At 58.1% G+C, this 13,509-nt stretch overlaps 1 pseudogene; it reads right to left on the bottom strand.

Annotated features, from left to right (window-relative positions):
- Positions 1-1,299: 1,299 nt before the first annotated feature.
- Positions 1,300-11,930, bottom strand: LOC148164246 (epididymal-specific lipocalin-6-like; annotated as a pseudogene).
- Positions 11,931-13,509: the final 1,579 nt, after the last annotated feature.

Genomic DNA, 13,509 nt, shown 5'->3' on the forward strand with positions numbered 1-13,509 from the left:
CAGGGCCGGCCTGCGCCACCTGACCCCATGCTGCCCAGACGGGAAAGCTAAGTCCATTCATGTCGGTTGATAGCACAGAGATCCTGTGGGTGGTCCTTACGTGGCAGTAGCTGACTGATGCCATTCTACTGTGTTCTCCTCGGGTGGCCCTAACCGCACCAGTGAATTGCATCGCCAACTACATACTGGTGACTCCACGTGTCCGGCTCCCACATCTCTCTGTCCTTTGAACTCCAGCCCCCCACGTGGCATCTCCGTTTGGGGGTCCTGGGCTCCAAGCTCAGCCCCCGAGCCTGCCCGGGGCTCCCTGTCCTCGGACTGAACCTCCCTCCACGGCCTGTGCTCTCCCCCCCCTCACCCTTCCCTCCGCTTCCACCACTCTGGGGTTTTTCACAAGTGGTCTCCTCTTCTGTGGAAGCCCACCCAACTTCCCTAACTACCTCTGTGCCTCAGCTCTCTTCCGAATGTCCCTTCCTCCGAGAAGCCCTCCCTGACCCCTCCTGCTCCACCCGGCGTGAGTCAGACCTGCCGTTGTTTTGCACTCTCTCCAGACACTTTTCCCCGAGTCTGCGGTCGTGTGAAGGGCGGCTGCGCTGGTGCGAGCCTGTCCTGGCATCAGATCTCTGAAACTGAATTTGCCAGTTTGCCTCTCCCCGGCAGCTAGCACGTGCCTGGCATGTCACGGGTGCTTGGAAATGTTGGGCGAATAAGTGGAAGACTTCCTGAGGAAGTGTAGGACGTCAGGGCCCACGGGGACTGGTGGCAGACGCGCTGTGGGACGCATACAGAAGGACGACATTGGTCCAAGAGCCGTGGTCTACTTCCCAGCAGAGAAGTGTGGCAGACTCTTTCCCCCACGTAATCTGGAGGGCGTGGGCAGAATGGGTCCGGTCGGGCATCCTCCTGCCTGGCCAACACCTGCCCTCCTACCGCCTTCCTATCCCCGTCTCTCCAAGATCATAAAGGATCCCGCTTGGGCTACGGCCATGGCCCTGGACTTCACCCCATCAGTGGCCTGGGGTATTCCAACGCGTCCCAATAGGCCATTGGCTGTGCAGACCAGCAGTCTTGAGCGATGTTCCCGGGGTCAAGGGGGACCGCGGGTGGAGCCGCGAGGAGACAGGTGGGTGGACGCGGGCTCTCAGGGCAGGATGGTGTGGGCACACGAGGCTGCAGGAGGGAGAGAAGCACTGAGCTCTACGGGATGGATGGGGGCCGGGCGTGCTGTTGGCCTGCACGGGAGGGCCCGTGGCCGTCTGTTACCATCTTTGGGAGAACAGTCACACCGTTGGCGAGCTATCAAATGTCACGTATGTCTACGAATTTTTTCATGCTCGGGAAGCTGGACCTGCTCTGTCTGCCTGCAGTTGAAAGCAGAGTCACAAGGTCAGAGTCCCCAGCTCTGGCCCTCTGGGGCCGTCCCCGAGCCCGTGGCCACCGCAGCGCCCTCCGAGCTGGCAGGACAGAGAAGCCAGTGTGCTGCCAAGGGAGGGGGCAGCAGGCGGGTGATGGGGAGTGTGCCTCTGTCCCCTCTGTGCTCCGAGGTAGGGGGGTGTCCCCAGTGCAGTCCCAAGGCGGGCACCACACAGGGCCCCTTGGGGAGGCCCCTCTGCTCACAGGACCCATGGGCCGGAGCCTGATGCCCCTCCCGCTGCGCTCCTGGCCACGCCCTCCTCCACGGAGACTCCACGGGACCCCTCCGACCTCTCCGATGGCTGTCCTGCAGGCCTCGGTGCCCCGAAGTGGGTTTGTGCCCCCTTCCCCGCACCCCTCCCTGGACAGCAGCTCCCCGCCCACCCTCCCTTCACCACCTCCCCCTGCTCCCCCGATCCTGCCCTCAGCCCAGGGGGTCCCCTGCCTCCATGCAGAGGGTCAGTCCCACTCCGGGCCTGTTGCCCTCTGGGCTCCGCCCATGCACTGGCCGCCCCCACTCAGCCCCGTGGCAGCCACACCAGAGACCCGCCCACCTGGTCCCCCCGTCCGGGCGCAGCGCTCCGCCCGCCCACCTAGCCACCCGTTTGCTGTGTGTGTCCCGGCCCTGACCTCCTACTTCCCACTTCCTGCCAGCCCGCAGCGCAAGGGCCGTGACAGGAACGGATGTGTGTTCGTGTCCCCCCAAATTCATCCATCAGAGCCACAGAGGGTGGTGTGACGTCCTGGGGCCTTGGGAGGTGTGTGGGGTTAGCTGGGTGCTCATGATGGGGTCAGTGCCCGTATAAGAAGAGGAAGACACCGGAGCCCTCTCCCCGACACTTGGCATAGTGAAGAGGCGGCCATCTGCAAACCAGGAATGGGGACCTCCCCGGAATTCGCCAGGTCGGCGCGCTGAGCCGTGAGAATCAATGTCCATCGCGGGCGCCCGTGCGGTGCGGTCTGTGGCGCTCTGTCAGGGAGCCCGAGCTGAGGCAGGTGCTTCCATACCTTGCCCTCTGAGCTTGTCGCCCCTCCGTCCCCCACCTGACCCGCACTCCGCACGCCCCCTCCCCAGAGTTTTCCACTGGACTCACTGAGGAGCAGCAGGGTCTTAGAGGTCCGGCCGGCCCGGCCCAGGCGCACGTAGACCACGCCGTAGCTGTAGTCAGTGGACAGCACGTGGAAGCCCTCGACCCCCTTCACTGGACCGGAAGAGAAGCGTGGGGCCGCCCGATCAGGCCTGCACAGCAGGGGCAACTGGGAAGGGTCAGGAGTCCCTCCCACACACCCAACCACCTTCCAGGCCTAGGCTGCGGGCACTTGCATGCTTGTGGGCTCTGGGACCGTGGCCTGCCTGCCCGCCCCGTGGGCCGCTGTCTCTCCCATCCACCCAGCCCTGGGACAGAGGAGCGGCCTCTCCCGGGCCTGTGGCCATGAAGCCGGGGACACGCCCACCCCCAGGTCTTTCTCTCCAGGCCCGGGCCTTCCTACGCACAAGTATTCCTGAACATCGCCTTTTTCCTATCTTTTCGCAGAATTAATGTGTGTGACTGACACCCCTGTGACCTGGGGGCGGGGGGTGGCAGCAAGGCGGGAGCCCTTTGTTGGCTCTGGTTTCCTGGAATTTTCCAGTTTGGTGCAGGGTCAGTCCCACAGCTTTTTTTTTTTTTTTTTTTTTTAAGATTTTATTTATTTATTTGAGAGAGCGAGAGAGAGAAACAGTATGAGAGGGGAGAAGGTCAGAGGGAGAAGCAGGCTCCCCGCTGAGCCGGGAGCCTGATGTGGGACTCGATCCCGGGACTCCGGGATCATGACCTGAGCCGAAGGCAGTTGCTTAACCAACTGAGCCACCCAGGCGCCCTCAGTCCCACAGCTTAAGGGAAACCCTCGGAACACCCACTCTCTGCCGAGTGCTCCCGTGTACGTGGTGGCCTCTCCCAAAATCAGGCCTTAATTTTTAGGGGCAGGAAGGGTTTCGGGGCTGCAGAGATGATCTGTCAGATGTGCAGGTGATCATGGGTCTGGCTCCCCCCGCCCCCGGCTCCCTTTCCCCTCTTGACAGGGAGATGTCTGGGCTGTTTGTGGTCAGGGCTCCGTGAAGAATGTGCTGGGCCCCTCCCCGGTCCACTCACTGGCTGACTGCAAGTACCACCTTCAGCTGGCCCGCTTTGTGGACCTCCAACATCGATGCCCCCAGCTTCCTCCTGTCTCTGCCTGGCAAGAATCTCTGGCCCTCACAGGCGACAGCCAGAATGTACCAGAACCCTGAAAACTGTGGAGAGCGTGCTGGCGTAGCAGCCCGTGCCAGGCTCCCAGCCGGGCCCTCAGGAACCCACCGGACACTGGCATTGGCCTGAGGCCCAGGCCGGGTCCAGCACCAACAGGTCGGCGCAGCCCCTGCACAGGGACCCGGCTGCCCCTCTGGGCCTTGGCGGGCAGGTGCCGGGTGTGCTGGGTCCCCGAGGGCTGGCCTGTGGTTACCATCTGCTGGAATTCCCTTCCCGTGAAAGGCCTCCCCCTTCCTTCCAGCTCGGCCCTCGGCCCCATCCCTCTGACTTCCTGCCACAAACCCACATTCCCGGGGAGTCAGTTCCCACGGCCACCTCCACTAGGACCTTCCACCTGCCAGACATCTGGTTGTTCTGGAACACGCTCTGCTCGTTCGGCCTCTGCCCACCTAGCATCCCCGGGGCCCTGAGGCAGCACCTGCCTGGGGCCCTCGGCCCTCCCCCCTCTTGCGTGGCCACCAGCTCCTCAGAGAGAGGCCAGGGCCTGAAACCCCTTCCGCCCTTGCGGCACTGCCCCCTGTTCCAGGATGGCCCTTTGGAGATTTTCAGGGAGTGATCTTCCAGCCACCACACACACTGCATGCCTGGCCCCGGTCGGCCTGGCTGTCAGCCTTGGGGAACGCAGGTGTGTGGCTCACCTTGTTCCAGTTGAGGTTGTGGGACTCCCTGGGTAGCTGTTCCTGCGGCCGGGACCCCGTAGCAGGCATAAGCGCCAAGACCAGCACACACGTCAGCCTCCCTGGTCCCATTGTCACCCTCCTTCCTCGGCCACCGGGGCACTGAGTTTAAGTCTCCCCACCCACCTGACCCTGCCGTGGGTGTCCAGCCACCCCAGAGCCTTGAGCCAGCCTGGGGTGGGTCAATGTGGGGGGAGAGGGGCTTTGGGACACAGGCGGGCGGCCTAGGGGCTCGGCCTGGTGGGTGCTGCCTGAATTTGAAGGCCATCGTGTTCCCCTGTGAGACCCCTGGGCCTCCCATCCTAGCCCCCGCGGAAGAGAGGCAAGCAGCCGGGAGGCGTCCCTGGGAGTCACTTCATAGAGATATTTGCACGTGAGAAGCAGGACCACGGTGACGATGGGGCACAGATGGCACCAGCGTGACAGCAGGGCTTTCCGTCCCGAGCAGGTGCTGACGGACAGGGCTGCTGGATGTGTGTGAGCGTGCCCACCCCTAGCCTGCACGCACCGCCCCCCTCCGTGAGTGATGGGCACCCCCCCCACGACGTCAGGCACGGCCCCACCAGACCACAGGAGGAGCCACAGGCTCGGTCCCTCGGGAATCCTGCCCCCTGCCCTGGCCCCAAAGCTCCAGGCCTGGGAAAGCCACACTCTTGTGCCCTGGACACTGTGGCACCCCAGCCGCGCAGCCTGGTGGGCACCCACGCCCACTGCGTCAGCCCGCACCTGTCCAGACCTGCTCTAACTCAGACAGTCCTCCCTGCAGCCCAGGGACTGTGGTGACCTCTGCTTGCGGAGCAGCTGCCCCCAGCCCAGCCCCCACTCAGGAGCCAAGACCCACGTCCACGTGCCCCCCACCCAGAGCTGGTTCTGGGCTGTATGGCCCAGCCCTCGGTGAGCCCCACGCCCACCTCCTCCCCTGCACCGAGCGGAGCCCCGAGAGGGCAGCGCCCCGTCTGACATTGCCGTCCGCCTTCGGCACACAGGTGAGAAGCATCTGTAAGGCCTTGTGGGATCGTTTTATTTGGAACTGCCGTGAGTCCTGAGAGCAGCCCGCCCCACACCAAGCTCCCAGGCGGCTGAGCAAGGAGGCCAGCGCCTGGCCAGCCTCACAGGACTTGGCGGGCACAGTCCCACCGGGAGGTCGATGCATTCACTGAAACCCAAGCAGAGTGTTGCAGGACCCCAGATTCACCTCGAGGGGTGTCAGCCCCGTCCCGGGCCCCGGGCCTTCTCGGGGCAGAGCTCTGGGGTGTAGGATCTGGGGTGATGCTCAGGAGGACAGCTGACCTGGAAAGTCTTGTGCGCACAGGTGACTGGGGGGGGAAGAGGACTACTGAGGGTGGGCACCCAGGACACACCGCGGCCACCCTGCTCTGCCCACGGCCTCGCCCAAGACGGGGCCGGCCCTGCAGGCCTGGCTTTGGGCAGGAGCAGGGGACTCCGTGTAGAGCTCCCCACCCCCACCCTGCCTGACTCCCTGAGGCTCGGAGGGACCCCGAGACCCACAGAAGTCAGCCAGGGGCCCATGGGCATCGGGTGACACTCACAGTCCGGCCTCAACGTGGCCTGCTGCTGAGACAGGAAGCCCAGGACTGGCTCCACCTAGCAAAGAGGCGCAGGGCCTCCTGGCTGGCCAGCTCTGTCCGGCCTGTGGGGCGGGAGGGGAGCCCTCACCACGTGTGCCCCGTGCCCCAGCCACCCCTCCTGCAGGGGGCCGAAGGGCAGGGATGCTGCTCTGGGACCCTGGAGGCCCGGGGCTCAGCACAGTCAGCGGGAGGTTGCCCAGCCTGGCCGCCCGTGGCAGGGAGTGGGGCCGGCCCGTGGTGTCCACCACTTACTGTACAGCTCCACGGTGTTGAACGCCTCGTCCTTGAACTCTAGCTGGGTGAACACAATGGCGTAGTCCCTGAAGTTGGTGCCCAGCCCCCGGTAGTCCAACACTCCTAGGCCTGGGAAATACGTGCACCCCCCCAGGGCGGAGCATCAGACCTCACGAGAGGCCCCCCCGGAAAGCATTGTCCCATTGACCCCAGAGCCAGCACACAGAGGGCCTCAGGAACAGATGCCCGGCGAGTGCCTGTCCCAACTCATGCCGGGGGGAACACTCCACTGATCATGTCCCCTCGGGGGCACCACCCCCGACGGAGGCCCAGGGTCACCGCGGGGCACGCCAGGGTGAGCCCTCTGTCTTCCAAACTCTGACAAAATGCATCCTTTCACTTTCTAGTGGAAGTCTCGGGGATGGGCCCGCTCCCCATCCCACGGCATTGGCCAGGCGGCAGGGGACGCCATCCCAGGCTGTCGGTGGTGGATCCCACTAGGGAGGGCCCGGAAAGCCAGCCCATCCCGCACCGCCCCGTGCCCCACACCCTGCATGAGACCGTGGAGGCCGTCGCCTTACAGGAGTTCTCAAACACCCTTCCAGAGCTCTGTCTCAGCAGCTCCACCACGTTCACGTCACGCCTCTCCAAGCTGGAAGAGCGATCGTCTGTCCTCGGCTCAGGGTCTGGACTCAGGCCCAGAAGAGACAAGGGTCCTACCAACTGCACCTGGCCAGCCACCAGCATGCCGCGCAGGGGATCCTGGCTGCCGCTGATGGTGCCCGTTGCCCAGAAGCCTTGTTCTGCACCGAATCCAACCTGGCCGGGGAATGAGCAGACACGAGAGCCCTGCAAAGTGCAAATCGACTTCCTTCCACCTCCCAAGAGGCCTCGCGCGCTAGAAGCCACGTGACGGGCACAAAAGGAGCCTCGGACAAACACAGGGTCGTCTGTAATTTTGGGTAAAGGCACCCAGTATCCAAAGGGGCCTACGTCCCCGAAGCGGTCAGTCCATAAAGTGAACCAACCACAGAAATGCAGCGGTCTTTGCTCACTAAGATGAGCTCATGGCTGGGAAATTCCAGAAGGAAGAACAACAGGCAAGAGCCATCCAGTAAACTGAGGCAGTGGGGCACAAAGCTGCAACAGGTGAAACAACGGGGTTTGGAAAATCAGAAGACTGATCAAAGGAATGAATGGGAAGTCCAGAAACAGGGGCGCCTGGGTGGCTCCGTCCATCAAGCGTCCAACTCTTGGTTTTGGCTCAGGTTGTGATCTCGTGATCGTGAGACTGAGTTGGGCTCCGCGCTCAGCACACACTCTGCTTGAGATTCTCGACCCCTCCCTCCGCCCCTCCCGCTCGTGCTCTCTCACTCTCTCAAGAATAAATAAATAAATCCTAAAAAAAAAAAAAAAGTCCAATAATAAAGCAAAATGGGAGCATGGGAATTTAGCACGTGACAAAGTCAGCCGGAGTCCGTGGAGGACAGAGAGGCAATTCGATTAATGACGTTAGAAATTGGGTAGTGATCTAGAAAAAACCAACTGGTTCCTCCTATTTTCCCAGGGTCAAATCCCAAATGCAGCGAAGATGCCAGAAGCACCAGGGAGTTGCAAGCCGTTTCCTAACTGACGGTGTCACAAAAGCCAGGAGCCCCGCAAAGAGAAAGCTAGTGTGCATCCTCAGAGAAATGGAAAGAAATCCTTCATGTATGAAAAAAAAAAAGTCCTCCTCAATGTTATAAGAAAAATGACAAACTGGGAAGTATATTTGCAACTGGTTTCTGTCACAGACAAGCGCCTCATATTCCTAATCCTTAAGGGTTCTTACAAAGGAGGAAAAACACACCTTAGAGGAAAACATACCAGAGATGTGACCAGGCAGTGCGTTGGGCAGGGAGCACGTACGCTGCGACGCTCCCGTCCTTAGAAGGGCCACGTAGAAGCTGAAGGGGGCCATCTGTTGCCTATCAGATGTCGTGGAAGCAAGAGCACGGGAATGCCGGGGCGCTGGTTCAGGGAACCTGCCACGTGGGGACCTCTTAGAGGCGAGAGCACCAGGACCCACGCCACAAAAGGTGTTTCCAGTTGCCGAAGATTGGAGAGCACTGTCTGTCGAGCAGCAGAGCCTGGCAGAAGGCCTATGGAGTCTCACACAGCGATCCAAAAGAGCAGAGCGCCCTGGTAAATGCGAAAGGGCATCACTGTACGGCCCAGCGATCCCCTGCAGGGCGCACACGCAGGAGAACAGAAGGGAGACTTGCACACCCATGTTTATGACAGTGCCATTGACGAACCAGACGGTGGAAGAAACCATGTGGCCTGTCCAACCATGGAACATAATTCAGCCTTAAAAAGGGAGGAAATCCCGACACCGGCTACAACGCGGATGAACGTGGAGGACACGGTGCCGAGTGAGATCAGCCCGGTCCCCGGCGCAGACAGACCAATCCCCAAGGATCCACTCCCCGGAGGCCCCAGAGGAGTCAGACCCACAGAAATAGGGGCAGGGGAGGGGAGGGGTCCGTGTTCAACGGAAACGGATGGAGGGGGTCGGCTGCACAACAGTGTGAATGTGCTTGACGCCCTTGTGCTGTGCGCTTAGAAGTAGCGAGGACAGTAAATCTCTGCGCTGTGTTTATCTTCCTACAACTTTGAAAAATGTCATAAAGACAAAAGAGAACAAACTTTGAAATGTTTTAAAAGAGAGCAGAGCCTCTGTGGACTGATCGGAACAACCCCCCAGCGTGCGTGGGCAAATGACACATGGGTGCTGGTGTGTGCCTGCCCCCACGTCCCTAACACGGGCTACCCTCAGGGAGGAGACGGGCTGGCTGAGGCAGGTGGGGAAGGACCCCCACGGTACACCCTGAGGAACCCTGATTTTTGAGCCATGCAAGTATGTTTGCTGTCCAAAGGCCAACGAATGAAATTTCATTACACAACAAAACGTGAGAGGCCCACTTGCCTCTCCTCCAAGCCCTGATCCGAATGTGTATCTGCAGGGGGCCCTCAGCACAATCCACCTCTCCAAATCAGCGTCTGGCCCAGGTCCCTGGACAGAGATGCGCCTTGACACTGGCACCAGGAGAGGCTGCTGACCAATCATTCCGTTGAGCAGATGCCAAAAATCGGCTCTGAGCCTTGTGGCATCCCCATGGCTCCTATGGCATCTTTGGCTTTGCATAGGGCCCAAGGCCCTCCAGAGGCCCAGCTTCTGTATTTGGATGTCTGATTCCACCAGCTTCACTGGGACGACCCAGCCACGTGGCTTTGGGGCCAACACCATGGCCCGTGGGACCAAGCTCACCCAACACCGTGGAGCTGCCATCTTACCCCAGACCTCCCCTGCCCTTGCTTGTCCCAAGGCCAGGCCTGGCCCAGGTACACCCGGGCCCCACATCTCCTGCAGGCAGATGCAGGAATGCGAGGGAGGGTACCTGGAGTCCCCCAAGAACCCGCGGCTCTTCAGCACAAGGCATGACCCACTTCAAGCAGTAGCTTGAGAAGGATTTGCCCAGGAGGCCTCTCCCACCCCGGCATGAGTCCCACCCAGACACAGGGCACACACCGCACTCACCTGTGCCTGGAGGACAACATTTTCAGGTTGTTTTCTGGAGTAAGGGTCACCATGACGCCCTCGACGTTCTTCGTGGCCTTCTCCAACGCAAAGCCCTTCTCGCCTGAGGCCACGGCAAAAACATCCCAGGACCCCAGAAGCTGGTGGAGGAGGAGCAGGTGAGGGGGGCCAGTCCCTCAAGCCCTTGGAGGCATCCTCTCTCTATCTGGGAACCCAGGGCCCCTTCCTCAGGCTAGCCCATCCCCCCATAGCCAGTGCTGGTCTGGGTTGGCTCTGGGAGGGTAACCCAGAGGTTGTGTGGCCCCACGGGAGGGGCCTGGGCCCCTAGGACCCACAGGAGTGTTGTTACCGGCTTAGGGTCCAGCCTCCTGAGCCACACTGCCTGGGTCTTAGGCACTGAGACCAGAGCCAGCAGGACAGCTCACAGGACAGCCTCATCCTTGCAGGTATCTGCACACCAGCACACATGCCTCGGGGCCAGGGGTGTGCAGTGCCTCCAGCCCCTGAATACCCATTTATATGTCTCTGCATGGGTCTCTGTGGGCGGCCACTAATCGCCACGACACCATCCTGGCCTCCCTTTTTGCAAGGTGGGGAAATTACCCAAGGGCGGGTGGCATTATTATTCAGTGGTGGCCTCTGTGCCCTGCCCAGATGTGCTAGAGAAGGGGGAGTGGGCCCCTGGCGAATGTGTGCCAAGCACACACAAAGCGTTCTTTGTCAACGCTGCCATGCCAATCCCTGGTTCTGTATGCTTCCTTCCACTGGAAGCTTCCAGAATGAGCATCCCATTCCCAGTCACACCACCTGCACTCCTCCCTGGGGATTCAACACTCTTGAGCCTTGCTCAGTCTGGGTAGGCCAGTAACCCTGGTCCTTAACCCTGGCTGGCAGTAGGCCAAGGCCAAGTCCCAGCGGAGGCACAGACAGTTCTTCCAGAAGCTGAAGGTTCGATCTTTTGTTTCAATCTTAAAAAAAAAAAAAAAAAAAACAGAAACCAAAATTTTTTGAAAAAGCTCCCACCCCTTCATGGCTTACCCATTATCCTGCTCTGTGGGTCTTGGCCTCCTGCCCCCACCCCCAGTCAGCACCCAGCCCGGAATGTCCCGTTCCTTCTGTCGCTCCACTCCACCCATCTGAACGTGTCCACCCTCTCGCCCACCTTGGCCTTGCTGTCTCCCACCTCTGCACTCCATGACCCTGGCCAGACACCCCAGGAGCTGCACAGCCCCCAACGTCCCATCGGAGATCTGTATGGGCCTGGCTTCTCAGCCCTGGATCATCTGAGCCCCTAGCTGGGAGCAGAGGACAGAGGGCTTGGTAGGATCTGTCTGAGCCCCTGAAATCCAAGGGGAGGCGGCTAGGAAGGTCCTTCCTTGGGAGGTTGGAGGGAGTGGTGGAATGTTCAGACTACATTTCCAGACCCCTTTGCTGGCTGGCTTCCAGGGGTTCTATCAACACAAAGACAAGGAAGATTTGGCGGGTGGAGGAAAGATGAAGCCATTTGTCTTGCCAGGCCTTTTTAAGGAGGGACCTCTGCTAGGCCACCACTCCAGCCCCTGCTTGGGAGATGAGTTTACTGGTGAACAAAAGGAAACCAGCCCTTGTACAAATGTGCAGCTCAACTTTGCACCACCCCAGGACCTGGGGAGTCTCAGGCCTCGAACACGGATTAGGGTGTCCCGTGACTACCAGCTTCCCCAATGCCTGGCAGAAGAAGATGGGATACAAGGACAAAAATATCACCCTACTCTTCAAATTAATCCTGTTCATCATGTTTTTTCAAGTACAGTTTCCTGACGCAACATTTGAGGAGACAAAGATGAAAGAAGAGAATCACAGCAGAAGAGAGATAAGGGAAGCAGACCCACCAATGCTCCCTGCGTTGGAATTACAAGACAGGCTCTCCTAGTCCACTTGGGCCAATATCACAAAAAAACACACACACTGGGTGGCTTATAAACAACAGGCATTTATTTCTCAGTTCTGGTAGCGAAAAGTTCTAGTCAGGGTGCTAGCAGGGTCAAGGAGGGCCTCTTGTGGGTCACAGACCTCTCACAGTGTCCTCATGGTGGAAGGGGTAGGGAAGTTCTGCTGTGGGGTCTCTTTCATAAGGGCATGGATTCCATTCAAGAGGCTCCACCGTCATGACCTAGTCCCCTTCCAAGGGCTCACTTCCCAGTGCGATCGTACTGGGGGCTAGGACGTCAACATGAGTACTGGGGGTAGACACACACATCAGGACCACACAGATTGTGAAAACAGCTATGATCACCTTGCTTAACAAGATGGGAGCCACATTTGAAATTTTATGGTATTTTTGCAATTCTCATAATACAGCTGGAAACCATAAAAAGTGGTATAGATAAAAGACATCTGTGTAACCCAAAATAATCTTACAGATTGCAGATTTGGAGAAAAATATATACAGTAGGCTCTCATGAGCCAGAATGCACAGGTTGTTCTACAAAGGAGACATCTTAAATCCTGGGAAAAAATTGATTTTTGGCAATAAATCCGGACAACTAGATATCCATTTAGAAGAAGATTAAGATGAAGCATATTCACCTCATGCATGGGAATAAACATGAAATGGATCAGAAATCTCAATGCTAAACATGGAAATGGAATCATATGAGTAACAAAAGAAATCACTGGTGGGTTTCTGTATGATGTGGATGTAGGGAAATGTTTTCTAATTGTATCAGATTTCACTCCTGAAGGCAGAACCATCAGGAGGCATATAGATTCACAAATAAGGGGTTTGTGGCAGGAGGTTGACCTCACATCACTGTAGGAGCTCATTTCACAGGCCCCGTAAGGCTTTTGTCTTCTGGGGATTCTGGGCAATGTCATGCAGCCCAGGCAGATCAAGCCACTACAAACCCATAGGCCACACTAACTATGCATAAAATCCAGATGTAATAAAAGAAAGTACTAATAAATAACTTGACTATATTTTTAAATTTTTTATAGCAAAAATAAAGCCATAAACAAAGTCAAAAGATGAGTGACAAGTCTGGAGAAAATATTTCCAACACAGATCACATGCAAGGGCTAATAGCCATACTCTACCAAAACTTTTAGAAATTAAAGAAAAACAGGGCTGAAAACGTATCACAAAAAAAGGACAAATGACATAACCAGATAATTCACACGAAAAAGTTAAAATGACCCCTAAACATGAAAAGATGTTTCTTATGAATTGCATTCCACTAACCCCCCGCCCCCACCAATTTCTATGCTGAGGTCCTGACCCCAGAACCTTAGAATATGACTCTGTTCAGACATGGAGGCTTTTAAAGAGTTAGTTAAGTCCAAATGAGATTGTTCAGTTTAAACGTACCTGGGGTCCTTATCAGAAGAGATTAAGGTATACACACACACACACACACACACACACACACACACTCAACTGGGGCGACCATGTGGGGACATGGGGAAAAGATGGCTATCTACACACCAAGGAGAGAGGCCTTGGGAGGAACTGGCCCTGCCACACCTGGATCTGACTCCAGCCTCCAGAGCTGGGAGAGAATACACCTCTGATGTTTAAGTCTGTGGTGCTTTGTAATGGCAGCCCTGGTGAATGGATACAATGTTCATTTTCATTCACAGTAAGAAAATGCAAATTAAAACAATGCGGAGATGTCATTTATCACCTATCATCCTGCCAAAAATTGCAGAGCTTAGCCACACCACCCACAATTTGGCTACACGAGCATGCC

This window comes from Eumetopias jubatus, unplaced genomic scaffold, assembly GCF_037043125.1.
Source record: "Eumetopias jubatus isolate StellerSeaLion01/CBP00866 unplaced genomic scaffold, mEumJub1_p1.0 scaffold_5, whole genome shotgun sequence".
NCBI classification, from domain to species: domain Eukaryota; kingdom Metazoa; phylum Chordata; class Mammalia; order Carnivora; family Otariidae; genus Eumetopias; species Eumetopias jubatus.